General features: G+C 42.9%; 2 long non-coding RNA genes across 6 annotated transcripts in view; both read left to right on the top strand.

Moving 5' to 3' along the window:
* Positions 1-27021, top strand: part of LOC128100436 (uncharacterized) — a 415354-nt gene that overhangs the window by 136919 nt on the left and 251414 nt on the right. The window lies entirely within an intron of this gene.
* On the top strand, positions 197-26618 carry LOC128100451 (uncharacterized). The gene is made up of 3 exons (XR_008214797.1): positions 197-592; positions 9673-9733; positions 24359-26618. It is a non-coding gene; the product is annotated as an uncharacterized LOC128100451 (long non-coding RNA).

Raw genomic sequence — 27021 nt, 5'->3', positions numbered from 1 at the left:
TGCTTCTCTCAACGCCTCCGTCTTGTTCGCCGTACTTTTCTGTTAGCTGCCTCCTCCTTGACACTTCCTTTAAACTCCCCCTCCTCCCAGCGAAAGCCCACGCCATATCCCAAGTCTGTTGCGGAGAACAGACTGGAAGACATCTGCCTCTTGCCTTTTTTTTCCTTTAAATTTCTCTAATTGATCGAGCCAAGACTCCACACCACAGCTCCGCTCCCCGAACAAACCAAATGGCGGCTGTTGGCAGCATATTGACAGCTTGTTAATGAAGGGATCCTTGACAGTGTGACAACCTGCCTGGGCTGCTGCAGGAAGCCAAGTCCGCCCCCACACCAGCCCCAAGTAATTAACAGGTGGGGGGAAATAGCAAGGAGCTGCCACGGAGGAGAAGAGAGATACTCAACCAAATGAATTATGTAGGTTAAAAAAAAAAAAAGATTTTGATTCTGCAATATTTTTCTCCGTTCTTGCCAGCAAGCTCCCCTGGAAAGTGTTGACTTGGGAGCCAGATGAGCGTGGGTTTGCCTCTCAGTATGGTGGCCTTCTCCTTCTGTGGCTTTGGAAGCATTTGCTTCCTGGACTTTAGTTTGTGGTAAGTCACCTGACCGGGTGCTGTTTGTAAAAACACACTCATAGATGACACGTATCAGTCTTCAATTGTTTAAAAAAAAATCCTTTTTTTGATGATGAATTTGCTCAAGTATTCTTACACTTCTGCCAATGTTTGATTTATTTTTAATTTTTATTTTTTAAGATTATGCAGTTGGGCTTTTATTTTTTGGAGGTATTAACTGTGTGTATGTGTGTGTTTGTGTACACATGTTCGTGTGTGTATGCACATGTGTGAGTTTGGGTGTGGAGGTCAGAGGTCAATGGCAGGTGCTGCTTCTCAGGTGTTGTCTGTCTTGCTATATATCTCCCCTCCCCCCCCCTCCATGCAGGGAACCTGGAGCTCAATGATTAGGTGAGAGCCGGTGGCCAGTGAGGCCCCAAATCCTCCTGTCTCTGCCTGGGTGGCCAGTGAGCCCCCCAAATCCTCCTGTCTCTGCCTGGGTGACCAGTGAGCCCCCCAAATCCTCCTGTCTCTGCCTGGGTGGCCAGTGAGCCCCAGAAATCCTCCTGTCTCTGCTCGCTAGCACTGAGGTTACAAGGACACAGCTGACTTTTTATGTGTGTGTCAGAGCCACACTCAAGTTTTCTTGCTTGTGCCACAAGCACGTAACTGACTGTACTGACTGAGCCGTTCCCTCAGCCCTTTGGTTTTTATGTGTGTGCATACAGTTTTCAATGACTGTATTTTCCCGGTGAATTAAACCTTTGTCATCAGAAGGTAACTCCACCCCGCCAATCTCATGTCATGCTTCTGTCCCAACCTTGTGTATTCTGTTTATTCTATGTTTCTGTGCTGTCAACTTTCATGGGAGTAGAGGTGAAGAATGGGGTACAGAGAACAGACAGGTTCTGGCTGGCTATTTTCCCCCCTTAGTTAATACACTGATCACTTCAATAGCCTCTCTGCAACTCTACTAACCCCCCAAATATCCACATGTGTCACTGTGAAGAATCTCCTTGGAGCCATGTTAGTGGTGCACCTGATTGGCCACTTCCCTCTGAGCTCTGACAGATGCCAGGAAAGAAGCAGAGGCGATGTCTCAAAACCTGAATTTGTGGCTCCTGACGTGTCACCGAGGGCTGGATTTAATTTAGGAGACATTCAAGATGATTTGAAGCAATTGCTTTCAAGTTTCCTGGAGGCTTAGATTCCCTTATGAGTTGATGAAAGCTGTGGACGCTTCTCAAGAAAAAAATGTACAAACATACTTTTAAACAATTTCAGTCCATTCAATGTATCTCTCAAAGTTCTGAGTGTGCCTCTGGTTAAATATCTATGGTATAATCACCAGGGAGTGAAAGGAAGGATACAGATTTTATTCATTTTATTTACCTATGCATTTGTCTCTTTATTTATTTTATTATTATTTTAAACAGCATTTACCCTGCAGCCCTTGCTGATCAGGAACTATGTGGCTCAACATGGCCTTGAACTTGTAAGTGATCATTTCTACCTCAGCCTCTTTAGTGCAAGGATTCCAGGCATGAACCACTAGGCCTGGCTGAGATGGAGACTCTAAATGAACTCAAATTTATTTGTCAGAGGGCAGTTTGTGAAATTCTGGCAGAAAGTTGGCTGAGGAACAAGCTACTAAACAGCATTCCTCGTGGTCTCTGCTTCAGTTCTTGCCTTCGGGTCCCTGCCTTGGGTTCCTACCTTGACTTCCCATGATGATGCACTATAAAGCATAAGATGAACCCCCCCCAACCCTTGCCCCGCCATAAAAAAAAAAGTTGTCTGATTGCTCTGGCCCACAGTGGAGTCTGGTTTACTAGGAAGAGCATGGCTCTGAGTGGACTGACTTGTGTGCTATAACAAGCTATTGATTGACAAAGTGAAAAAGTACAGTGAACCCACCAAGCCACAGCTGAAGCACTCACCAGTATGCCCCACTGAGGGCCTCCATAGTTCAGAGTATGCCTCAGACTTCCACCAAGAAAAACCCAAGGAGAAAACCTCACAAATTATGGAAGAAGGCCATCACCAGGAATGGTCAGGAGGTCCCAGAGATGGACCGTTCACACTAACACAGTCAGCTGACAAGGTTCTTCAGCAGAGTTGTGTTGAAAATACGCAGAATTAGGAAAGAGCGGTCGTTAGAATGTAGATCGTGTAACAGAACAGGCAAACTTGGAAAAAGTCACTTCAGATTGAAAGAAAAGCATTCCACTGGATGTAGGGGAGTATTTACAGGTATGCTCTACCACAGACAAGACTAGACCAAGGAAAAAGGTATTTGTGATGGTTAATCTGAGTTGTCTTGACCGCATCTGGAGTAAACTAAAACCCAAGATGCTGGGCACACTTGGAGGAGTTTTCTTAATCAGCATGAAGCAGGAGGACCCACCGTAAATTCAGGCCACACCTTCTGGTGGCAGCCTGTGTAAATGGACATGGAAGGAGGAAACTTTCTTCTGTGCCTGTTTATCCTCACCCTTGCTGGAAAGTCTATCTAGCCTGGTGTTACAGTGTTTCTTCATGAACATTAGAAGCAGCTTCTTTGGGATTCTAATGTAGCCTGAAGAACAGCGCTCTCCAGGAAACCTACAAGACTCAGTATCAGATTGGGACTGAACAACTACCAGATTCTGTCTCTCCAGTATGAGACAGTCAATGTTAGACTATACAGACTGTACCCTATAAACAGGTCTAATAAGTCTCATATATATGTATGTAGGTATGTATATATACATATATGGGAATAGGCTACAGCATGTGGAATTTTTTCTTTTTAGTTCTGTGCAAGTCTGTGTGTGGGTAAGTTCATGTGAATGCAGTGCCTGAGGAGGTCAGAGGTGTCGGATCAAGAGCATTGCCTCCTGTTAACGGGTGAGCATCTCTCCAGTCCATAGCATGTGGATTGTCACCCTCCACAGGACACAGAAATGACAACACTGGCATTTAAAGGGAAGGTAATGAGAGTTTCCAGAGATCACCAAAAAAGTCACTGTCACACACAAGGCAGAGTCCCATCCTTAGTAGAAGATGCCAGGAAAAAAAAAAAAAAAAAAAAAAAAAAAAGGAAGGAAAGAAACATATTCCTGCAGCCCCCAGGCAAAAATCTCCTAGTTTTAAATCTCACTAACACAAATGATTCAACACCAAACCAATCCCACTCAATATGACCAGCAGGAAGCCTGCTGTAGTGCAGGGCTTATAATGGCTGGTAAAATGAAAAGAAACTGCTATTCTTATCTTAATATTTTTGCATTATTCACAGTTTTTTTATTAAACCTGATTTGCTTATATAATAACTATGAATATTTAAAAAGCTGATAACCTGGTTGAAAGTGTAGGAAGCTCATGTCTGAGTCTGTTCATGTTAACCTGAGTCTGTTCATCACCTTTATGGCTTAGCACCAGTCACATGGTGTTCTGTGGTCTTCCTTCCTCTATTGTGTGCTCTTCTTCTTCACGGCAGGTGTATCTGTTAGGACCCATGACACATTTAGGGGTCCATAGAAATGTTTAATTTTAAATAAACATTTATTTAATTAAAATCAGAAGAGGGCTGGAGAGATGGCCAGTGTTGAGAGTGCATGCCATTCCTTCGGGAGACCTTTGTTGGGTTCCCAGTGCCTATGTCAGTTGGCTTACAACAGTCTATAACTTCAGCTCCAGGAGATCTCATGCCTCCATGGGTGTCTGCATGTACTTGCATTTTCATAAGCATACACAGGAATGGATATATCATAAAATAAATCTTTAAAACTCAGAAGACAAGATGAATATAATAGTAATGGAGTCACTGTCAATGTTACAGGTCTTTACATCAATGCAGTGGTGAATACTATTACACACACACACACTCTAATAGAGGAGGGGACCCATAGGTCAAAAGTGTTTTGGGTCTGTGAAATCCTAGGGCAATCTTGCACCTCTGACTTCATGTTCTGATTTTGGTTTTGACAAAAGCAAAGAGTGAGCCCAGGTTCTCTGGGGAACATATTTGAGGAGAGATCTTAGGGAGCAGATCTGAGGTGCAGGGAGGGAGCAAGGGAAGGAAGAAGTGCCAATATCTTCTATGCTCTGCACACTGTCATTGCTTAGGCTGCATGAGTTAGTTTCACTGAAGACCCCCATGCCCAATGATGAGCAGAATTTCTCACAACAATGCCCCTCTCCCCATGAAGGGTGGAAGGCCTGGGTGTCCATCTATAGAATACTGCCCTTCATTCATGGAATGCTTCCATAGAAGCCTGTCACCTCCCTTCCAGGGGGCTTGCATAAATGCTGAGCGGCTCCCTGGCTCCAGAGCAGAGCTAGAAGCAGAAAACACTAAATGTTTGTTCAAGATGAGATGCTGTGAGCCCGAGGGAGAGACTGTGTGGCTAACACAATGGCTGCCAAAACCAGAGAGGGGCCATCATGAAGTGATTCAAAGCACCCAGAGTGTCTGGTACAATTGTCTTGGAATCCATCTCATGTTTACACCTGGGCTCTCATCTCACTTTATTTTTGTAAAAGCTCAATTTACATTAAACCATACTGCATGAATATATATATATATATATATATATATATATATATATATATATATAAATGTGTGTGTGTTCCTTTTTTCTAGAAATAGAAATTGCTTGAGTTCATGAGCCATACTTATTTCATAGAACCTTGCATATAGAGTAAGTGCATGATACATAGTTTTTATTTAACTTGGATAAGGAATTCCAAGATTAAGAACTAGGAGAACTGAATCCCAGACCCCACCTCACAACCCACATGATGTATGATGTTGGGCCACCCCTTCATCTATTTTGGATCTCACAGCTGTATCTACAAAATTAGGAGCCTATACAGAGTCTTCTCTAAGGATTCCCTGGATCTGCCCATTGATGAGTCCCATCTATCTCAGCTCCATTCAGCATTTTAGAGCCCTAGTTATATATCAGGCCCAGGATTGTGGAGATAAAGCCAGCACCATATTACTGCACAGGGATGAAGCATTTCTTCAGAAGTGAGAAATCTGAAGGATTACAGCAGATGTGAGTGGAGAGTGGCAGGGACATGTGCATGGGGGGCAGGGTTTAACCAAACCTGGGCATGCCAACCGGAATGCTTACAGATCTGACCGCCAAGGTGTGGAGAATTCTCCAGTTAGAGCTTGCTTGGGAAAGAGGAGACATTGAAATTCCAGATGCTTGCATAAGTATGGAGAGGAGATGTTTCTAGGGTTGCTGACTGTACTGGCTGGTTTTGTGTGTCAACTTGACACAACATAGAGTCATCAGAGAGGAAGGAGCCTTAGTTGAGGAAAAACCTCCATGAGATCTAGCTGTAAGGCATTTTCTCATTTAGTGATCAATGGGGATGGGCCCAGCCCACTATGGGTGGGAACATTCTTGGGCTAGTGGTCCTGGCTTCTATGAGAAAGCAGGCTGAGCAAGCCAGTAAGCAGCACCCCTCCATGGCTTCTGCTTCAGCTCCTGCCTTTAGGTTCCTGCCCTGGTTGAGTTCCTGTCCTGACTTCCTTCAGTGACAGCAATATAGTGTTCATATTGTAAGTATAAGCCGAATAAACCCTTTCCTTCCCAATTTGCTTTTTGGCAATACTGTTTCATTAGAGCATTAGAAACCCTAACTAAGACACTGACCTTGGGGGTCTGTGTTATTACAGAGCCTCATTTTATCTCCCTGTGGATAGCTATTTGGTATTCTTATTAGAGTTCTAATGTGTGTTAGCCTAATACAAGAAAAGGCACATATGGACCAACTGAAGCTTCCAGGGTGAGAGACAAGATGTAGCTTTTTATGTTTGCATGAGAAAGGGAATCAACCTTTGCTTTGTTTCTCACTGAACAGCATTGAAGAGATGGATTTATGAAAATCTCACAGTTGTGGTTGATGTATTGTGCACCCCAATAAACTTATCTGGGGGTCAGAGAACAGAACAGCCACTATATTAATCATAGGTTTAGGCAGTGGTAGCACACCTTTAATCCTAGCATTCAGGAGGAGGCAGAGATCCAGATCTGTGAGTTCAAAGCCACACTGGAAACAGCCAGGCATGGTGACATATGCCTTTAATCCCAGGAAGTGATGGCAGGAAACAGAAAGGTATATAAATCGTGAGGACCAGGAACTAGAGCCTTTTAAAGCTTTTAGCTTTTAGCAGCAGTTCAGTTGAGATCCATTCAGATGAGGATTCAGAAGCTTTCAGTCTGAGGAAACAAGATCATCTGAGGAATTGACAAGGTGAGGTCGGATGTGGCTTGTTCTCTCTCTCTGATCTTTCAGCGTTCACTCCAATACCTGGTTCCAGGTTTGTTTTTATTAATAAGACCTTTTAAGATTTGTGTTACACGCAGCCAATGGAAGATCTGTTATCCACTAGACAAATCTTCAGTCGACTCCTGCACGTTCAGTCAGTCCACTGTCCTTCTCTTTGATAATAATGAACACATTTCTTTCCAGAAATCAGTCTCTGGTATTTTCTCCCCATTTGTGGTGATCAGGTTTGGGGTTATATTTGGAAATGGTCTGGAGAAGTAACCCTTCATGCTAAGTTCAAAAAGCACATTACAGGAACCCCAACCCCCTAGGTATAATCTTACCAGCTCATTGGTAGACAAGAGTCAGATATGGCCTCAACTATATGCTATGAAGTCATTTTTCATAGTGTTTTTTGCTGATAAAAATCTCACCACAGGTAAATGCCATGCTGAAAATATTTCTCTTCAGGGAGATATGGCCAATAGGCACCTATTTTAATAACCTGCTTCATTACAGAAGACTAACAAATGACAGAACTTGCCAAAATAGTGAGTACAAGTCTTGCCAACATTTCCTCCAGGGAAGAGGCAAAATCTTGAAAACTGTTACTTTTAGGGAAGCTCATTTCTTGGAAAAGTGGTTTTCTGAAACTTGTGCTGATGACAACCTTGGACACAAAGTCTTTCCTGCTGATGCCTGTTCTGGCAACTGACTGTCCATCCCCCAGTTACAATAACTGCTTCAAACACAACACGAATGTCATCATTTACACCTACCTGTGGATATTTCAGCCTTACTTCATGTTGACTCTTGGCCTTATTATTTGGGGTTTGTTACCAAAAGAAACAGCTCTCACCTCAAAGGAATAAAAGATATGGTTTATGTGGGAGCCCAAATATGAGTGACCATGGCCCAGGGACATAGATTTAGAATAACGAGACAGCAATTACATGAAGTTTTTCTAAGAAAAGAACAAAGAAACCGTGTGAGGGCCAGAGGTCAATGTCCACTGTTTTTATCACCATCCCTCTAAAAAGATTACTTTTACGTGTGTGTGTGTGTGTGTGTGTGTGTGTGTGTGTGTGTGTGTGTGTATGTGTGTGTGTGTGTGTGTGTGTATGCATGCACACCACTTGCATGAAAGTGCCCACAGAGATCAGAAGAGGGCATTGGATCCTACAGAACTGTAGACATAGACAGTTGTGAGTCACCCAATGTGGGTGCTAGAATCAGATCTCAAACCTTTACAAGGGCAGCAAATTCTCTGAACTTCTAAGCCATCTCTTCAGCTCCACTCTGCATGTATTGTTTTGAGACATGGTCTCTCACTGAACCTAAAGCTCACCGATTTGGCTAAACAGGCTGGCCAGAGAGTCTCAAGATCCTTTTGTCTCTGCCTGGTTAGAGCTGGCATAGCAAGTGTGTGACACGCCACCTGCCTTTGCCTGTGGGCTCTAGGGGTCCAAACTGAGGTCCTCATGTTTGCACAGCAGGCACTTTGCCCACTGAGCCAGCTCCCCACATCCCACTATCTCATTCATTTTCAATTCATTTATCAGACCCTTCCTGAGTCTCCATGTCTTTCAGCACACTAAAGTGATAAGATTCAGGGACAAACTTATCCGTAGATAGTCTTCTCCGTTTTCCCTAGGGTAAACCGAAAGCCAGACAAATAATTCTTATGAAGTATATACCTCCAGGTATATTTCTGGGTATCTATGGCCAAATAATAGTCATCTCAAAACTTCCTGTCTCAAAACAGTAATGGTATCTATTGTGAACATCAACAGACTTGCTTTTTAGGGACTGTCTTTGAAGACTAGCTGCAATGGATGTGGACTCAGAGTCTTCTGGAGTGACAGGCCAGCTTTCCCTTAAGGCAGAAGAAGCTTGGCCTGAGAAGACTCTTGGTGGTCTCAAGAATGTTCATTTAAGGCACTCAGGTTAAAGGACATTTTATGGTATGGGGATGGGAGGATGTGACAGATAGTTTTGTGTCAACTTGACATGAGATGGAGTCATTTCAGGAGAGAACTGTGAAAATGCCCAAACCAGATTGCCTTGTGAGCAAATCTGTGATACATTTTCTTGATTGATGATTGGTATGGGAAATCCTAGCTCACTATGGGTGGTGCCACCTCTGGGCTGGTGGTCCTAGGTGCTATAAGAAAGTAGAGTGAGTAAGACATGAGGAGCAAACCAACATGCAACACTCCTCTACAACATCAGCTCTTGCCTGCAGCTCCCTTCCCAGCTTGAGCTCTTATTCTGACCTTCCTTAGTGATGGACTGTTGTCTGGAAGTGTAAAATGAAATAAGTCCTTTCATTTCCAAGTTGTTTATGGTCATGGTGTTTTATCACAGCAATAGAAACCCTAACTGAGACAATGGCTTTGGGTGTGTGAAGAGGCTCCAAGGGTACAAAGCTTGGCTCTGCCATGGCCACTGACGGTACAGTGTTTCATATATAGAAGGAGAGTCATTGAAAGACCCCAAGAGAAAGTTCAAAGGGCTGAGATGTGTCACAATGGTAGGACCCCTGCCCAGCACTTGTGAGATCCTGGGCTTAGTCCCCAGCAAAATGAAATAAATAAATTAGGTGAAAGATTTAAAGGACCAAGGTGAAATTTTTATATTAGAAGTATAAGGGTCACTGCAGAAGTTAGGATTGAGGAAGCAGCTGGGAAAACTACAGCTGAAATGACAATGATCTTGATCCTCACCTGATGCTTAAGAGGGCCCCTGCCTCCAAAGCTGGAGCTCACTGAAATCAAATCCATGTCATCCATGCCTCTGCCTTTCCTACCTTGATCTTCTTATTTCTCTTGACTTTTTGGTCACCTCAGGTTCAACTTGCTTTCAGGAAACCCGGGATTTAGAAAGTACACCATGGACAGTCATTTGGAGGTAAGACCAACTCTTCTGTGGTCAAAGATAAGTTCCTTTTTTTTTCCCTGAGACAGGGTTTCTCTGTGTAGCCCTGGCTATCCTGGAACTCACTCTGTAGACCACGTTGTCCTCGAACTCAGAGATCCACCTGCCTCTCCCTCCTGAGTGCAAGTGCTAAGATTAAAAGTTTGTGCCACCACTTCCAGGCCAAAAATCTGTTCTAAAAAGCAATGAGGTTTCCTTTTAGAGTGAGTTGATGTGTGATGGTGGAACACCCAAGAATTGGTGAAAAAATATAGTATGTAAAACGGTGTGTGGACAATGAACAAGGAATTGTACTCCGTGGTTTCAGTCCCTTCTCAGGTGCTGGTGGTGTTATATTGAACAAGTTAACGCATACTTCTGTGACTCAGTTTCTTCACCTACAAGATGAGGAGAACAAAAGTCCATTTCCCAAACATTTATTTTAAAGATTAAGTGAATGTAGATGAATTTCTAAACAGTCTTATTAAATAAGAAACACAGAGCCAAATACAGAGTTAAAGCCAAAGAGATCAGAGCAAGAGCCACCTAGCTTTAGCTTACCACCAGTAGTAGCTTCCCCAGAGAGAGACCTTCTAATGCCGAACTTATGTTTTTATTGCTTTCCTGTTCTGCTTTCTCATTGGTTCTAAGCCCAGTCACATGACTTCCTCATCACTGCCTGTCTATACAGACCTCCAGGTCTCTATGGTTAGCACTAGGATTAAAGGTTCATGTTACCATGCTTGGCTGTGTCCTTGACCACACAGAGACTCTGCCTGCGATGTGATCAGATTAAGGGCGTGTGCCACCACCGCCTGACTTCAGTTTATGGTTTGCTATGACCTCTGATCTCCAGGTAAACTTTACTTATTAACATACAAATAAAATCACATTTCAGCACAATTAAAATATCACCACAAGTGAATAATTAGTACTAAAGTATAAGAAGCTACTAGAATAGTTCTGTCCATTATTTCACTACTAGAGCCTGATATATACTCCATTCTTAAATATTTTTGAATGAGTATGTGTAAAACAATTATACCAACAATGATAAAATTTCACTCATAGGTTTATCCAATATGGGTAATATAAGTCAACATATGTAAAATATTTTTAAATTAAAGGAATAGCAGTAGCTTGTTTTGAATAGAAAAATGAAAGAAATACATTCATCTAATAGGTATGTTTATCAAAAGTATATTGTAGAAATGAGTTATTATTCATAAAATGGAATACTATATAGTTATTAAAGTATGAGTCTATATGAAATGTAAAGATATGGAATAATCTTCAACACATGCAATAAAATATTTCAGTGCATAAAATCTTATATTATTAGTAGTAGAATATATATTTGTAGTTGTGGAAATTTATGTATTTGCATACCCACTGTCTTAGATTCATTTCTGTTGCTGTGGAAGGTTTATTTTGGCTTAAAATTCTGGGGTCTAGTCCATTATTGCCTCATAGTTACAGCAGTAAGGACTTGAAGAAGCAACATGATATCCACAGTCAAGAACAAAGAGAAATGAATGTGTACATGTTCAGTGCTCATCCTGCTTTCTACATTCTTATGCATTCCAAAGGTCAGATCAGGAAATGGTACCTCCCACATTCAGGGTGGGTCTTCCTGTCTCAGTTAACAATGAAGACAATCTCCCACAGACATGTTCACAGGCCCAGTCTGATCTAGATAATGAAAATTTCTTCCCAGGAAATTCTAGATGTGGCAAGTTGACAAAACTAACCCATTGTCATCTTTATCATCTTCATCTTCATCATGATCATCATGATGATCATGTGATCATGATGATCATGATCATCATCATCATCACCATAAACCACCATTCACGACAATTTGTCAAAAGAGATTGTCCCTGGGGAAGGAAACAGGCTGTGTAGGCTGGGAAGTAGGTATAGACTTATTATTGCTTTTCATAGAAGGGAAGTCTATCCTACTTAGAAACTAGCCAAGCAATTCAGAGTTTTTAAAAGACAGAAACCTGGAGCTGGAGAGGTACCTCAATAGTGAGGAGCATATACTGCCCTTGCTGTGGACCCAAGTCCAGTTCCCATTGTCCATGTTGGGTGGCTCACAACTCCCTGTAACTCCAGCCCCAGAGGGTCCTGGACTGTCTTTCAGTTTCCTGGGCACTTGTGCTCATGTGTATAGCCACCTCTCCCCACAATACACATAACTGAAAATAAAAGGTAAAAATCTTTAAAAAGAGAGAACAAAACCCAGTGTTGAAGAAGAGTTAATGCATAGGGTCATAGGAGAGGGCAGGTGTATTTCCAAGCATCCAAAGTGTCACAGAAAAAGCACACACAGAGACACACTGCTTTATATGAGGCAGCACTAGGCCCTTTACCTGATAAATCCCCTGTAAATCGACCTCCAAAGATTGATTACAGCTCAGCCTTCCACTCCTTTGGCTTGGAAAATTAGATTGAATACCATTATTAATTTTGATTACCAGACTTGAATTTTCTGTAAGCTCATTTAGCCCTTCACAAATACAACTGTGGAATTGTGCATTCTCAGGAGATGGATGTACTCAAGGTAGACCAGAAGTACCTACTGTATGCCAGAACCCCTGCTGGATAATGGAGCTATATGTCACAATAGTTAATCCCTTTATCTCTTCCCTGAGTAGAAGTCATTGTCTCCATTGAAATAAGAATCAGAGTTAGGTGATTAAATGATTTAGCTGTGGCAACCAGGAATAAATGACACAAAAGAGAGGAAGCTGGCAGTGCCACAATTGGTACTTGACCTCAGAGAAACCTAATATATGTCTTAGAAGCCTTTTGAGGATGATCAGCCCTAGGTACTATCTCAGGCTGGGTAGGTTCCTTTTATGCTGGCGAGAAGACACCCATCCATCGGGAAACAGTCCAGCATGGAGCCATGCTCTAGGCATTTAGATGCTTATCCCGGGATGTCTTCAGGCTTTGTGCTTTCTCTTCTTCCTAAATGTGAATCCTAATGGTAATATCATTCTTGAACCTAGTATTGTAGAGCTAGGAACAGCCTCTCCGCTCTGGGAACCCTACTTTTTGAGTCTTCGTGTTCTTAATTTGTGACTTTGCCTGTGGAATGTGGACATGAACTACTGAGTTTTAGGAATAGTTATTTTCAGCTACTTATGTTTTCGCTTCACCTTTTGTGAGACAAGGTCTCACTTTCTAGCATAGGCTGTCCTGGAACTGACAATGTAGTCAAAGATGACGCCAAACCTTTGGTGATCCTCCTGCCTCAGCTTCTAAGTGCTGACATTCTAGGAGTCAGCCATCATGCCTAGCTGGAAGCTGCAGTTTTTATAGATAATAATTTCCACCTCTCTCCACAGTAGATTAGATGTATTTTCTGGAAAAGATGGAGTCTTTAATTTGCTTTGGACTTCATGGATGTCTTTGTTCTGTCCCTGGTGTGCCAGTGGTACTTACTCTGGCTTACCTAATTGAGCAATGATCTGTCATCCCTTTAAGACCTGTACAGGAGACAGGATTCTGCTGCTTCGAGGTGTGGTTATTACCAGTGGAATATGAAGTGCAAGGCTCCACATTGGAAGGTGGTATCTTTTCTCTATTCTAGCTAGAGTAGATGAGCACATGTGCTCCCCCCCTTTACTGTGGGATGAATGACTTTTATGGATGTTACTTGTGTTATTTTGTTACACTGTGTAAGAAATGTAAAGGGATTTCATATATGAGATGAAGGTCTCTGGCTTGATTTTGAATTTATAAAAGGGAGATTATCTGAGCAGGATTAATCTAATCAGGAAGGCCCTTTAAAAGAAGGCTTAGGACAGCTCTAGCGTTAGAGAGTGCCTCCTCTGGGCCTTGAGTTGCATTGCCACCAGGAAATGAATTTCAACAGCTGCATGAACCTCCCAAAGGATCCTCTGGTCCAAAAGAGCATGCAGGCCACCCCCCACACCCCCTAGACCTTGACTGCAGCCTTTGGAGAGCCTGAGCAGAGGCCCTGTTAAGATTCACTCAGTCTTCTGCCCTCCAGAAAAAACTGGTGAGAAGTGGTTTGAAGGCTGTCAGGTTTGTTGTTCTGTGTTACACAGCCCAGAGAAATCAAACCTAGCCCTCTTCTTGGAGAAGGAATTAAGACTCCATTGTGTAGCTAGCTACAGGATCTACATTTGGCTTCTCTCATTTGATCCTTTCTTAAACTTGCATGTGTATTTTTCATGTAAGAATCTTCAAAAAACAAGAATCTGTACCACTTGACATATCACTGTATGACGTTTGTTGAGTGACTTAAATTCCTAAGTCACCCTTTGATTTGTCTGTGACATAGGAGTAACTGTAGTTGGAAAGTCAGACGGCTGGGTGAGAGGCACTAATCAAGAAGCTGGCTGGAGAGAGGCATCTATAAATAGAACCATTGTCTATGAATATTATGGGATGTGTGAGCAGTTATGGTAGATTAGTAGGAGAACTGACAAGTTCATATTCATTCTATTTCTAGTATTTGAGTACTTTGTGAGTTTACATAAGTCACCACATTATTCTTTTATTCTTTCTAGTTCCCCTTCTTCTTCTTCTTCTTCTTCTTCTTCTTCTTCTTCTTCTTCTTCTTCTTCTTCTTCTTCTTCTTCCTCTTCCTCCTCTTCTCTTCTCTTCTGAAGACTGAGTGACAACAATGATAGGCTAGTATCCTTAGTTTCTTCTTGCTTTCATTTTGTCTAAGCCAGGCCCTCTTTTATAAGTTTTGGGGTACCTTTTCCTGCTGACCATTTGAATTCTCTTAACTCTGGGAATAAACTGAAGACAGGATTTCATTGAGAATGGAGAATTTTCAGGTTACAAAGAAGCAATGGAAATTTTCCTTTTCTTTTTTAAGAGCAAAATGTCACCCATTCTGCTTTGAGGAAGAATAAAGAAATTTGAATAAAATGTCAGTTTCCTTCTGAACTAATTTAGGAGTCGTAATGACATGCACAATCTAGGCTGAACACATGAATATTTATAATTAAAAATGAAATTCTCCCCCTCCCCTCTCATTGTGAACATGAACATAAATCCCCAGGGACGTCCTGGGGCAGAACTGTTCATTTTAAGAAAGAGTCTAAGATAGAGAGGTAAAATAAACTAACCCAAACCAAAAGCAGAAAAATCTCACCATGCACAGTGGGTACCAGCTGAAGGCTTGGGTGAGATGTTGTTAGGGATGGCATCTGGTTGCCCCCTCAGGTCGGCTCCTGTCGGGAGGGCATCCCCTAGGTGGAAGGAGCATCCGGGATAAGACCTGCTGCCCCTTCTCCTAACCTGGCTTTGGCCATGTTTTAGCTTACGAATGTATTTTATTGTCCAAATATATAGAAACTCCCCTTTATACAACAGAGTGGGCAAATTGTGCTATAAATATATAAAATGGAGCAGCATGATGTATGCCAATGGGGAAATCTGGGCATCTGTGAGATTAGCTGTTAGTTAGTAGTTATTAGGTCCATATTATAAATGAGCAGTCTGAGACTGAGAGATGTCATGCTTGCCTGTACTTGGTGACAGAAGATTTATTCCCTTAATTAGAATTTTTAATTCTTATTTTTAATTAAAGTGTCTCTTCAGCATTCCTTCCTTACACTCAGCACTGACAGAGACCTGCTTTGTTGTGGAGGAGAAATGAGCAGGTTGTAGGTCTGGACTGTGCGGCCTTTGATAAGACTCCAATGTCTTATTCATGTTTGGACAATTTTGCAGTTGAACTTGATGACAGTTATGGAGCATTTTCTAGCACAGAGTTTTGTGACTGCGATTCCTCTCCCATCCATGCCCCAGTTTTCCAAGCTCTATGAAGCTGTTATTATTCATTTCTTTGGACTCACTTGAGGGAATTGCTTAGGGGAGAAAAGCCCAGTAGGCTTGGGCCAATTAGAACCTTTCACCCTAAATAATGTCTCCTTTTCTCTCACATGTGGGGAGAGAGTGACTCCTGCTTCCCCTTTGTTGAATCAGGGGACTTCTAAATAAGTCCTGTTTGAGATTATTGAGTCCAATCAAGATAGATTTTCCTCCACTGAGAAGGTGGAAAAGTTCACTAGCTCCGAAACCTCAGTCTTTCTCCCAGAAGTCTTGGGGTTTCTTCTCTTTCTTTTTTTCTGGAGTTAATGGTTTCTTCCTGTAACAGAGCTGTGATCGACTTTCCTGGACGCCACCCACATCCATTATCTCAGTGACAGTGCCTTAATTGAAATGACATCTTAGAATTATTACTTTAAAATTCATTGTTTAATTCAGTAAATTTAGTATTAATTAACGCCAACTGCCCTGGTGTTTTGGTCTCTCATTTGTCACTTGCTCAGCTTGTGGAGCAGTGTAGGAAATGAGAAGTCTATTTCATTTTACAGGACTTACTTTATTTTGCAATTCAGATTGGCTATTGTGGCAAGAATGGAATTTGAAATGGCTGGGTATTTTTGCAATGATCCTGCATTTGGAAAAAAGAGGATGAAGAAAGGAATTGGTGGTGGGTGAAGAAGAGGAAGAAGAGAGGATGGAAAGGGGGAGAGGAGGAGGTAGAAGGAGAAGACAACAAAAAATGAGGTTGATGAGGAGAAGGGAGAGGAGGAGGAGGAAGAGGAGGAGGACCAGGAGAGCTGGTTATCAGATTCCACTTGGTTGATGAGCCTCAGTACCAAAGGGGATACCATGAGTCGGGGCTGGGACATACAAGTGTCAGTAGGGGCTCTTTGGGTAAGGTCAACTCTATGCTTGGAAGACTTAGTCCATTAGCATAATGTTCAAAATAAGATTGTGCATATGTGTGTCCCTGTGCATGCATATCAGTATGCAAATATTGTCAACATTTTTTTCTAGCCCCATGGGAAAATGGAATGCTGTAGTTAATTGAATATCATCATAAACTGCTATCATCATCTTGTTAATATGTTTTCTATGAATTAAGTGATGCCAGAAATGTAGATATTGAGTCCTGGTGGTTAAACATGGCTTTTTGTCTTAGGCTGGCTCCCTCAGTGATCCCAGGTAATAATCTGGGAGTAAATAGTTGTTCTAGAGGCATCTTAGACTGTTTTCATACAATGATGTTGCTGATAACACTGTATTGCAGACCAGTTAAGTAGTACAGAGTTTCCATCCACTTAATACTGAACCATGAAGATTTAACTCCAGTATGTGTTTCAGAAGGAAAAACATGGGTCCAAACCAGAGCAAGAGGTAATTAAAACAAGTATCCTGATGATGGGACTGAGAAGGAAAGGCAGCTGAGTCCAAGAAGGGCACAACTTTTTGTTTGCTGTGACTTGGGCAACTGGGAACCAGTCCTTCTGGGGACCTTGGGAAGAGAGTCCTTTCAGTTTGTCACTTGAAGGTTGAGGAAGCTGAGTATTTATCCCTCAATTCCCCGTGGTTACTACTGAGAACTCGTCTTGGGACACTAACACACACTCCTAGCACTGCCTGCACACCCAAAAGAAAGTCCTTGGGCTTGCTTTAAGTTGCAACAGGAAGCCAGGCGGCAGTGGCGCACGCCTTTAATCCTAGCACTTGGGAGGCAGAGCCAGGTGGATCTCTGTGAGTTCAAGGCCAGCCTGGTCTACAGAGCGAGATCCAGGACAGGCACCAAAACTATACAGAGAAACCCTGTTTCGAAAAACAACAACCAAAAAAACCAACCAAACAAAAAATTGCAACAGGAATGTCCTGGGAAGCTGAGAGCCAAATGACATAGGCAGAACACTGGTAGCATCTACTCCTATTCAATAATTCCTAGCTCGTTAGGTTCAAGTACCAGCTAAGGTTAGAAACAGGTGGGTGTGAGACCATAGAATAGATTGTTCAGGAGTCAGTGTTACCATAATTTCATGAATCTCAGACAGGCAGCTTGCAGGTGTGGATATGGCTAGGGTTCCATCCATATTCTCACCATTGGGCCAACACCCATCCCTGCTGCCATATTGGCTGATGATACCCAGAAGCTTTTATCCATCTACAGAAAGTTACCTTTGACTAATGAGGGCCACTTGGCCAAGAGGTCATACTCCTGCAAGCATAGCCAGAGTCAGTGATGCAGGGCTATGTGAAAAGTCTAGCATCTTTTGAAAAGGTTGCTTGTTCTAACAGCAACAACTCACACTTACCCTCATGATACTAAGGCACTGTCTGTCCCTATGGCCTCCTATACTACAGTGACCAATCACTCCATGAAGATACCTCTTTACTATATTCTAATATTCTCATAGCTTCTAAAAAGTCTGTCAGACACTTTATGAAGTGGATGGGTAAGCAGAAATCATGCCGTTTTATAACGACTGAGAATGAGCAATATTAATATGATGGCCACCACAATCTTAAGATAGAGAATCTTTATAAGCAAGGAAATTATCTTTGTTTTATGGATACAGGTGATAGTTTTAATTGGCAACATGATTGACTTGGAGATGTGCCTAGGAAAATAGTAAATCACATGGGGTTTTTCTGTGAGGGTGTTTCCCAAGTGGATTAACTGAGAGGGGAGTGACTGCCGTGTAAGTGGGGACTGATGGAATGAGAGTGGGGGAAGGGACAAGGTCAGCCAGTGAAGACGTCATAGTTCTCTCTTTTTCCACATGGGTGTGTATGCACACATATGTATATATACACACTCTCTCTTCATATATGTGTGTGTGTGTGTGTGTGTGCAGATATGCACACACACACACACACACACACACACACACACACACACACACACACACCCATGCACATCTTTCTCCTAGCCACCAAGGTGTGATTTATTCTGCTCTGCCATACCCTCCCCATCATGATGGACTAAAACTATAAAATGGTAATCCCTCAAATCTTTTCTCCATTTAAGTTGGTTTTCTCCGTAGTTTTAAGTATACAGCAACGAAACTACTATCCAATAAGGACCCTGAAGTTCAGAGCACCTCCTTAGCCTGTGCAAGGTTACAGCTTGTTGATTTGTACATTTGGGATTTGAATCAAGTCTTTCTGGACAAAAGGGTCATCCGTTATCTAATGTGTCAAACTGTCTCACAAATATAAGACACCCTAGTTCTTGCTGAATGCAAGCCTGACATGAAGAGAGGTTGTAGGTGTAAAATTCCTTTGATTTCTGTGGGTCCTAAGTTACCAGTTGTCAATGGCTTTAGGCGATGAGGCATTGGAGGCGGGGTTTTTGTTCCTTCCAGCTCTGGTAGTCTTGTGGCCTCTGGGTCACATGAGAGTCCACAGGTGTGGTAATGTTGTTTGATTGGCAGACTGGAGTGACACATGTCAGTCCAGGGTCCTTGGGACTCTTTCTTCATAGAGAGGCTGGTCACCATGAATCTCATGCCCAGTTTGCCTGCATTCTCTCTGGTTTGTAATTTTGAGAGTCTCATAGCACCTTGGAGCTGGGGGCCTGCATGCCCTTGGTCATGATATGATATCAAGAATGATTCTTTTTACCTCAGGGCCTGTTGAAATGCACGTTCAGATCAAAACAGTAAGGGGCTGGGAGATGGCTTGGTGTTTGCATGAAGTGTAAGCATGAAGGCCTGAGCTTGATCTCCAGAAGCCATGGACAAGGAGCTGGGTGTGGTAGTGTGTGTCTCTGTCCAGCCCTGGGGAGGTGGAGACAAGTGGATCCCTGGGACTTGCTGGGCAGCCAGCCTAGCCTACTAGCCAGTGAGAGATTCTTTCTCAAAAAACTCAGAATAGTTCCTAAGGAAAGACAGTGAAGGTCATCCTCTGGTTTCTGCATACAGATCATACAGATGTACACACACCTATGTGTGCACACATACACATACACACACACTTGAAAAAAAAACAAATAAGAAAGGAAATCTCCAGGTGGAGCTTCCATATTTACACCTGGGGAAGGGGAAAGTGCTTGGGGATGGGGGATTATCTCACAGTACGGGGTCATTAGAGAATGTTAGGAAGTTCTTGTATTTGCTTTATGCTTTTAAATTTAAATTCTGTATACATTTGCTGAATCCCTACCAAATAACAGTTCCAACACTAAGCCTTGGGGCTATTATAAAGATAAAGATGTTGCCTGGCCCTCATTCTTGTGAAGGGGCCCAGCATACACATGCTGAGTCCTCGAATTAGGGCTGATCAGTCAATTGTGTGTACAGCTCCAGGACCACAGAAAGACAATTGGTTAATTCTGCCTGTAGGGTGTATGAAGATGATGCTGAAGGATGAATATGGTGATGATGGACAAGCAAAGACACTGGATCTGTTTATCATGTGTGATTGTTCATGTTTGTCAACTTGGCACAAACCAGAGCCACCTGGAAAGAGGGAACCTCCATTAAGGAATTACTCTATCAGATTGACTTGTGGGAATGTCTGTGGGGCATTTCTTGGCTACCAGTTGATGTGGGAGAGCCCAGACTATTGAGGCAATGCCTCCCTGGGCAGGGGGTTCTGGGTTATATAAGGAGAGCTAACCAAGTCGTGGGGTGCACGTCAGTAAGCAGCACCCCTCCATGTCTCTGCCTCCGGGTTCCTGCCTCGAGTCCCTCTGCCTTGGCTTCCCTACATGATAGACTGTGACATGGAAGGATAAGCTGGAGAAACTATCTCCTCCCAAGTTGCTTTTGGTCTGTATTTTTATCACAGCAACAGGAAAGCAAACTAGGACACCTTTGTAGGCAGTAACAGAAAATAAGACACAGCATCTCTCAGTTATTTTCCCACAATAGAGTTTTATTTCTACGTTAGCACACATAGACCCCCCCCCCCATCTCTCCCTCTCTCTCTGAAATATTCAAAGGCGAAAACTATCTCTCATTCTTTGTAGGACTCTAGCTACAGAGTAAATTAGCCCCTAGTTTTCTGTGACTTACAGGGCCACTCCCCAAGCCCCATGACATAGATGAAAGTCACACAACTTCACTATTCTGGTTTTTCTGGTGGGCTGCATTATCACGTGGCAGTCATCCAGATTAAACAGGCTCTGATGTAATTTCACGGTAAGGGCTGCTGACCTAGACTGCTTCCACATGACGAGCTCAGTTGCACAGGCCCAGGCTGCGTTTGTGTGGAGGAGAGGTATAGTTTCTCCCCATTAGGATGATTTATAAAACCTGTCACTCTGCACTTCTGCAGGTTCATTTTAAAGGGATTTGGTAGGATTCTGTTTGTTAGCAGGGAAGGAAGAGAACAATATTGCCCCAGTTTTCACTGTGGAGAGTAACGGGAAGTGACAGCCCAGAGGCACGCTGGAACGGTGACAGCAGGAACACTCTACTGGGAAATGAGAGAGGAAGAGTGATCCTCATTGAACACCTGCTTTGTTCTGAGCAGAGCTCGAAGTGTGTTTCATGTATTGTTTCACTCATTCCACAAGATAAAATGAAATTATTGCACAAAAGTGCACTGGCACCTGCTTTACCGACGTTAGGCATAATTAATATTTTCTTTTCGTCTGAGGGAAAGATTCATTACAGAGACCATTTCTCGCTTTGTGTGACCAGATGTTAATTTGTATCGACACAGTGGGTCAGTTTTCTTTCACTCGCAGCTTTGAAGTGGGAAGAAGTAATGCAAGAAGCAGGTGGCTGGATTCGTGGGAAGAGAAAATGGGAGTGTGTGCCTGAAGGGGTTAGAGTTTTGTTATCAGTTTTGGCTTTGGTCTGCAACTCCTAGCCTGCTGGCACAGCAGTCCAGGTATCACTGGGAGAGAATCCCCAGTTCTGTTCCACCCTCCACTCTGTCTCAGTGATAAAGAAGTACAGGAGTGGGATTGGCTTGCCCCTCTGGAAAAAGAAAATGATCTCTTGTCCTTTCTGGGTTTTTCCCTAATATTTTCCCTGATTTTTATGAGCATATATTAATTACACATAATAATGTGTTTCATTATTATCTTTAATTTTTTGAAAGATACTTTAGTTTTAATTTGTGTGTATGTGGGTATGGGTTTGTGTATATGTAGTGTACCTGCAGAAGGCAGAAGAGGGAGTCAGATCCTCTGGAGCTGGAGTTACAGGTGGTTGTGAGTCATCTCATGAGGTTACCTTGGTCCTCTGCAAGATGGGTAACACACTCTTAACCACAGAGCCTCCTCTCTATTTCATTATAACATTTTCATACACATATTGTAATATATTTTTACCTCCTTCATGACCCTTTTGTACCTCATTCCCACTCATGTTGACATCATTCTTTTCCCCAGCTGGTCCTCCTTCTCTCTCTCTCTCTCTCTCTCTCTCTCTCTCTCCTCCCGGCCCCACCCCACCCGTGTGTGTGTGTGTGTGTGTGTGTGTGTGTGTGTGTGTGTGTGTGTGTGTGTGTGTGTGTGTTCCAATGAGTTTCATCAGGATTGGTTACGGGGCATGGATGAACGGATGAGGGGTTATTATAGAAGCATGGGCAATTCATCAGTGACTGCACCACTAGAGAAAATGTATCTTCCTGCCCTAGTCACTATTAGCTGCTTACACATCCTCCGGAGAGTGTGGGTCCCCAGAGCCCCTATATCCTTCCTGGAAGAATGTTGACAGTCCTATCTTATACACATTTTCTATCAGTTGTGTTTACCCTAATCCAGATTCTTAGGGCATTTAAAAGCCACATATCCTTAATTTTGGACACATTGAGACCAATTATTGTATCCAATTCCATTAGCTAGTCTAGCCCTATTAGACCTCTGTGGACCTCAGCATTGGTATGTAAAATGATCTGCTGTTTTAGAGATGGTCAGCGTAAAATGTTCTCACCCAAGTGACCCGCACTCAGAATTCCACCTTAAAATAGGGCAGCCAAATCACTTTCCTACCAAGGGAGCAAGTGGCTGGCTCTCTACATTTAGTACCCCGAGGAGGATGTGATTGGATGTGTCACTGCGTCTTTTGCCACATTCTTCCCCAGAGCAAAAGCCAAAGGTGGTGCTGAAGATTGTGTTTCACATCATAAGGACTTAGAGAGAGGAGCTCTGAGGGCAGAGGTAGATTTCAGCTACTCCTTATCTTGAATACTGTCCAGTGGCTCCCACTTTTATAGCCAATCCCCAAACATGCAGAAAGATGCATTGCATGCTGCCCTTGCCAAGGACCCCGGCCTCAACTCCCTATCTGCAGTCCCCTTTGGGCAGCCATCATGGTTGCATTTCTCCAGATTTGCAGCAGGTCCATGCTTCCCTCGCCCATTTGATGTCTTAATTTTCTCATCTGTGATGTGTTTGTGTTATACCCCAATCTTTCTCTTCATTTTGGTTCCCTCTCAATGATTCTCCATTCCTGATTGCTCCCTCCTCTCTTGCCTGGTTGGTAAAGGCCTTTCTTCCTCTAAAATGTGTTACGTTTAGAGCCCTTCACCAAAAGCATTGCACTTTAGGTATGGCAGGTGGTATGGTTTAATGTGAAAGGTCCCCATAGGCTCGCGTTTAAACGCTTGGTCTCCAGGTGGTGGCGCTGTTTGGGAAGACCATGAATCCTTTGGCGGTAGAGCCTCACTTGGGGGAATAGACCTGGAGTGAGGGTAGGCCTCGAGGCTTTATAGTCTGGCTACACTTCCTGCTCACCCTCTGCTTCCTGAATGTGAATGCAATGTGACCACCCAGCCTCCTGCCACGGTGTGCCTTTCCTACCTTCCCTGCCTGTGCTGTGTGTTCCTCACCGTGGTGGAGTCTATCCCTCTGGAACGGTAAGTGAAAACAAACCCTTTCTCCCTTAATGTGCTTTGGTCAGGGCATTTTATCACAACAATGCGGAAGTATCTAAGACAGCAGGCTTCTTCTGAGGTAGCGTCACTGTCTCACAGCACCTTAAAACCTCCTGTGTTGTTCAGCGTCTGTCTTCACAAGGCTTTCCTCAGTTCTGTCTTACTGGCTATGAATTTAAAGCTCATGATCGTCTGGGACCACATGAAATACTATCTCATGGTCTCTTGAATGAGTAGTGACAAGGGGAGCAGATGTTTTTGAGTCAGAAGTGGGTGTGAGTTGCAGCTGGCCACTCTCCGAGTTAAGTGGTCTTGGACAATGGGGCTGACCTTAGGAGTCTCAGTCGCTGCTCTCCAAAGAAATACAGTAATGCACAGCATGGTGCTTACTACAGTGTCTGGAAAGCCAGCTCTCCAAAACACGTCTCCACATCCGAATTCAGCCTTCATCAGTGTGATCTGGGGAAAAGCTTTTGCAGATGTTACCATAGGGAAATTATCCTGGGTGACACAGGTGTGTCCAACTCAAGAAGAGACTAATGTTTTTTACAATGAAATGAACTCCTCGTGCAAATGAGTTTGGTCTCAGAGGAGAATGCAATTGAGGACAGAGGCAGAGATTGCAATGATGTGGCCACAGGTGAAGGAATCCAGAAACCACCAGGAGCAATAAGAAACCTGCAATGGTTTCGCTCTAGACAAGATCCCCCAAGAGACTGGTCTCAAGACTGTGGAATTCTGGGATCCAGAACTAAAGAGATCACTCTCTCATGTTCTCAACTACTGTGATGGTTTATATTGATTGTCAGCTTGGCAGGATCTATAGTCTTCTGGGAGACAAGCCTCTGGGCATGGCTGCGGGGACTGATCTTAAGTTAATTGATGTGGGAACCAACCTAAAAGTCTTATGTGCTGTATAAAATGGAGAAAGCCAGCCAAACTTAAACATTGCTGTTCTCTGTTTCTTGGCTGTAGATGCAACATGACCAGCAGCCTCAAACTGCCGAACTCAAGTCGCCACGCCGACTTCCTTGGACTTCCCAGCCATGATGGACTGTACCTCAGAGCTATGAGTTGAAATATAATGTTCTCCCCTGAGATGCTTTTGTTAGGTGTCTAGCCCAGCAATGGGGAAGCTAAATACAACTACCAGCTCTGTGGTACCTTGCTACAGACATAAATCTTTATTAGCTTGGCTATAGTAATAAGGGATTATTATGCTACACTGCCACCTGTCTATCCCAGGCAACTGTGAGTTTTCCTAGGGCAGGAACTGCTTCTTGCCTTTCTAAACTCTGCACTTCTGGGTTTGATTCAATCTTAGAAATGAGTATGCTCTGTAAATGCTGAGACTATATTTCTAATTTATTCTCTTAACTGTTCCTGTGGAGTTGAGATTTTATCAATCAAAAGGGAATGAGAGAAACAGAGGAGGACTTAGAAGAAGTATCCAGTGCCCGCATTTTAAGAATTAATGCTCTGAAGTTTTGCTCTTTTATTCATCTATTATGTGTCTCAGAGAGCCAGGAGAGGGTGAATGTATAATTTAGATTGGAGACCATGGAATTGCTCTCATTTTTCTTCAGCCATCAATTAGCATCTCCCAGGTGCCTTCTCTGCACAGCGCAGGGCTCTCTTGGACTCCATATTTCAGCACCTTGACTGATGCACAACTTATTCCTGTCCTCACATCTGCTCCTAGTGAGGTAGGACTGTGTCTGTAGTGCTCAGTGGACATTCATGTCAGGACAAGAACAATCAGCTTTACAACCATATGTAAACTGTACATGCACAACAAGAAAGGGCGGATCATTTTAAGATGTGTGCTTGATAGAAGAGGAGTTTTCTAGAACTTTGTCAACATTTCATTTATGTATCATGTATCCATATGCTACACAGAGTCAGTCCAGTGGTAGCCAGGATGTGACTAAAGAGGAAGACAGAGAGGAAAGAGACTATAAGTGAAAATAACAGCCAGAGGAATATCACAGACATTTTCAGGGCCAGTCGTGGAATGAAGAAGGATGTCACTATGATGGGTAGAAATGATATCTCTCGTATCCTTTGGTTATTGTGTTGTAATAAAGAAAATGGACCTCATGATAAGTCATCTCAGTCTATGGGGGAAACAGACATATAACATAAACAGGCCAGTGTTAAAAAAAACCAAACAAACCAGAATTGAGTTATTAAGGACAACAGAGGTGTAGCCCTGGCAGCCAGATGATTCATGCAGGAGTATGCTCTGCTGTGGATAGAGGTTGACGGTGATGGCTCCTTATTTCCTTATAAGAATTCCAGATTTCCATAAAGTGAAGGAACTAGAATAGAGCAGAAGAAGACAAAGGCATTTACATCAATTTGAAATTCTAGACCTCCTGTAAATGTTATTTCATTTAATTTCCTCAGTAAGCCTATAGAACTGGTAGTATTGTCTGATTATGTAGATAAGGCAGGAGACCTTGGAAAGATTCAGTAACTTCCTGAAGGTCATGCAGGCATCAGATGGAGGAGTGGAGTCCAACCATGTTTGTCGGTGTTCAAAATCTAATGATACTCTGAATTTTCCCACACGAGTCATCTCAAGTAGCTTTATCATGCTCTGTTCCAGGTGAGATTATTCATATACCTTCTTTACTAAAACCTAGTGGTTTGCATACACTTTGGTATATTTGTAAGCTGTCATGCAACAAGACTCAGTGCATGTGTTGCAGTATAACCCACATGTCCAACTCTTGCCAGCTACAAGTTAGAATGGAGTAAGGCTTACGGCTGGGGCTTGGCTGGCACTGTTCTCTCTGGGAGAGCACCCAGTATCAATATCCAGGTAGGATAGGGATCAGTAACAGCTGTCTTAAGTTGTAACTCTTTCTGTTTTTTTTTTTTTTCTGAAATAGCTCATCATGGTGTTCTATTTGTCACTTGTCAAGGAAATCAATATAGTCTAGACTTGTGACTTTGCCAGGATCTGCTTGTGCAATCAGAGTCAAAGGAGGGTTTGCAGCAGAGCAGGGTGGCAAACAGACAGAGGGACCTGGGTCTCTGGGAGATGGGGATGTTCAGGAACTTGTCTCTACCAGAGAGGGCTCAGAAGTCATGTGAGTCTAAGACAGGTCCCACTTGCACAAGAAGGGCCTGTCAGGAGGAAAAGGAAGACATTTTCAAAGCAGGGGCACTGATATTTATTTGCTGGTGTTTGTATTATTACAATTTTTATTAAAATATGTTAACTATATGTAATATTTTCATATATGTATATAATGTGTTGGCATCATATTATTTATGTCCTATTATCCTCTAGTCTCCCCTTTCCACTTAGGATTATTTTCTTACTATTCACAGGGAGCTCTCTTTCTGTTTTCCTGTTGGGGTGTGTGTGTGTGTGTATGTGCGTGTGTGTTTCTATGAGTTTAATTAGGATTATTTATATGAGCATGGGCAAGGGTTTTTTTAGAGTAGTGGGACAATTTATCAATGGCTACATCATTGAAGAAAATGTCTCTCCCTTAGCAATCATTATTGTGTAGGGATCCTCAGGAAGGGGTATGGGTTTTTGAGTTAGTCCCCAACTAGTGGTCTCTTGGAGGTTAAATAAGATGTTAAGCTTTGTGATGTCATATGGTACCTAAGTATCTTGC

The sequence above is a fragment of the Peromyscus californicus genome, unplaced genomic scaffold (assembly GCF_007827085.1).
Source record: "Peromyscus californicus insignis strain IS unplaced genomic scaffold, ASM782708v3 Scaffold_11__1_contigs__length_118956290, whole genome shotgun sequence".
Taxonomy (NCBI): domain Eukaryota; kingdom Metazoa; phylum Chordata; class Mammalia; order Rodentia; family Cricetidae; genus Peromyscus; species Peromyscus californicus.
This window is presented reverse-complemented; position numbering and strand designations above follow the sequence as displayed.